Raw genomic sequence first — 3,245 nt, 5'->3', positions numbered from 1 at the left:
TGTGACTATAACATTGGGAGAAAGACTATCTTCATTTTTGTGATCAGAAAATCAAACAAAAAGTAGTTGTCCTTTTCCTCCATTGTGCTATATTTGTCAGAAGTAGTGTCAGAAAGTAGGACAGTATTAAAAATATCAATTGCTTATTTATTTTGCTGAGGAATTAGCGCTAATTTACCTTTTTAAAAAAAATTTTTTAGAAGCACACTACAATAGTTAATTTTATTTGTTCAAGGGCTCATATTGCAAGCATTAAACCAAGCATGGGCTTTAATTCTGTGAGCCCAGATTCACATATTTAGGAAGATAAAAGCAAACTGCGATCCATGTATATGGATGAAAAACTAAAGGCTCACAGTTAATCACATTGTAGTTTTAAATTTCTATGGCCTAGAAGCCAGGAGTCACAGATCTTTTAGGTCTTTCTGGATGTCCCACAAGGTATCTGCACCTTTCTTGAGCTGGGCAACCTCATCATCTTTCAGCTTCTGGTTGATCACACTGGTTAAGCCCTGAGCGTTCAGGATACAAGGAAGGCTCAGGAAGACTTCGTTCTCAATGCCATACATCCCCTTCACCATTGTTGACACTGGATGAATCCTGGATAGATTTTTCAACATGGACTCAATGAGATCAGCCACACTTAATCCAATAGCCCAGTTGGTATATCCTTTTAGCTTGATGACTTCATAGGCACTTTCCACCACCATTTTATGCACTTCCTTCCAATTTTCACTATTGTTGTCTGTTCCCATATCTGGATTGAGTTCCTGAAGAGAAACACCTGCCACATTCACTCCACTCTACACAGCCACACTTGAATTATCACGTTCTCCCAAAATCCATCCATGGCAGCTGCTGGGATGAATGCCAAGTTTTTCAGCCATAAAATTGCGAAATCTTGCAGAATCCAGATTACACCCACTTCCGATCACACGATGCTTAAGTAGTCCACTTAGTTTTCAGGTAACATATGTGAGAATATCCACTGGGTTGGAAACCACAATTATGATACAATCAGGACTGTACTTGACTATCTGCGGAATAATGAATTTGAAGACATTAACATTCCTCTGCACCAGATTGAGCCGGCTCTCTCTCCCTGCTGCTGGCGGACTCCCACAGTCACCACCACAATCTTAGAACTGGCAGTCACAGAGTAATCTTTATCTGCCACAATTTTAGGTGTCTGAAGAAATAAGCTCCCATGCTGCAGATCCATCATTTCTCCTTTGAGTTTATCTTCCAAAACATCCACAAGGGCAAGTTCATCAGCCAGGGACTTTCCCAGAATGCTGATGGCACAGGCCATACCAACTTGTCCAACACCTACTACGGTGATCTTATTGTTTGGGACGGCTGCCTCTTCTTCTGCAACTGGTGCAATCAGTTTTTCCTTAAGAGTTGCCATTGTGCCTGGAGAGAACCCGCTTGGAGGGCCCGGCACAGAAGACAACGTTCGCTGCCTAGCTGCTAATTTTAATTTATAACTAAGTGTAGTTAAATATGAGTTTAAACAAATATTTTCTTAATCTTTGATATTTTTCAGTGCTAAGTCTCATTCAGCAACATTTTTTTTTCATTTACAGTGAAAGAGTAGTCCCCATCTTATTTAGACATTTCACCCAAACCAATAATTCCCAGATAATCGAAGAACTTTTGTATGACTTTCCTTGAGGATTTTTAAGTAATCCTCATTAACAGAGTACAATTCCATTGGTAAAAATAGAATGCTAATAACAATTAGATTAATTTAGTATGAATGAATTCAATAAAAATAATGTTAAATATGTAATTAAGCATTTCAAATAAATGTTTTTATTAATTATTATGAAATAGTGGCTACTGGGTCATAATCATTTGGTTTTGGTTTTTAATAATATAAGTTGTTGGTTAAGAACATGGACTTTGGATTCACAGAAACCTAGGTTGATTTTTAGTTTTACGATAAATTGCTGTGCATTTTCTGATAATGTATTTTCAGGCCTCACTTTTCTCCTCTAGAAAATGGAGATTATAATGCAATATTCACGGTCATTTGGAAAGTTAAATAAAATTTTTTATGCAAAGCACTTAATACAGTATCCAGTGCTAATAGCTATTCAATAACAGCCTAAACATGTGTGTTGTTAGAAATGAATCCTTATTACATCAGAACATGATATCTAGAACTTCCCAAGGGCCTTAACTGTTTTTGTTGTCCAATGTGCAATTCTGATTAGGGAAAATGAACCAAGAAGGCATTTTCTTTGCCACCACTTTACATGGACCATTTTAGTTACATCACTGCCTGGATTGTTGCTTTCATTCCTTTCCTTTGTTTACTAACATAAGAAAAAAAAAAAAAGAATGAGTTCTCCTGATTTATAAGATTCCAAATCACCTGAGAATCTAGAAAAAGGTGTATGTGTATATTTCTATTTTGGAAAACAATTTGTTATTTTAAAATTTTTTGTCAAGATATGAAGAGGTTTTGTGAATAAAAAAAGAGCAATTCTCTTTCAAATTTAACTTTCATTATGTGATTACATTGTGTATGTAGCAGAGTAAAGAAATAATCAAGTCTACATTTACTCCACACTTTTATCTTCCTTTAATTATTAAAATAAAAACCCTCAAGAAAGTATAAAAAAAAACTGTCCAAAAATAAACCAAATAAATGGTAACTTCATTTCTCAAATACATTAATTGAAATATGCCTTCTTCAATTGCTATGGTAGTTTATAAAATCCAAAGCAGTGGTATCTCCTAATGCCCGGTCCAGGGCAACAACACTTCAAAAATAGCATTTTCTTGAGATTCAAATGTAATTTTGTTTTTCCTGGGCAAATATAAAAGCTAAGTACACTCTATGTGCCTCCCAGCTCAGACTGATCTTGTACCAAAGACTTGATAAGGGTATGTATAGCATCTAGAAGCAGGAAACTGGAATGCTCCACCTGGAGAAAATTCTTCAAGAGGTGAATCCCTATGGAGACACTGACTGAAAGGAAAACTATGTTCAGATCAACACAGCATGGAAACTGTGATACTCTGAACACTTCTCAAAGGTATAAAATCTAACTCTTAGTTTTAGTTAATAAACTACACTGATAGTCTTTCTTCTCTTTTATAAAGATTATACATCTTCCAAATTTATGTCTACATGTTATATAATAATTCCATGTTAAAAAACATTAAATTTTGTGGTTTTACAGTAATAATAAATAATTTAAAAACTAGATAATAGAAAATATACAACGTGG

The 3,245-nt window shown here is 35.1% G+C and overlaps 1 pseudogene; it reads right to left on the bottom strand.

Moving 5' to 3' along the window:
* Positions 1-404: 404 nt before the first annotated feature.
* LOC132025070 (L-lactate dehydrogenase B chain-like) lies at positions 405-1,411 on the bottom strand (annotated as a pseudogene).
* Between the last annotated feature and the right edge of the window lie 1,834 nt (positions 1,412-3,245).

Source organism: Mustela nigripes, chromosome 9 (assembly GCF_022355385.1).
Source record: "Mustela nigripes isolate SB6536 chromosome 9, MUSNIG.SB6536, whole genome shotgun sequence".
NCBI classification, from domain to species: domain Eukaryota; kingdom Metazoa; phylum Chordata; class Mammalia; order Carnivora; family Mustelidae; genus Mustela; species Mustela nigripes.
The sequence above is the reverse complement of the archived record's forward strand: the minus strand, read 5'-3'. Positions and strand labels throughout refer to the sequence as shown.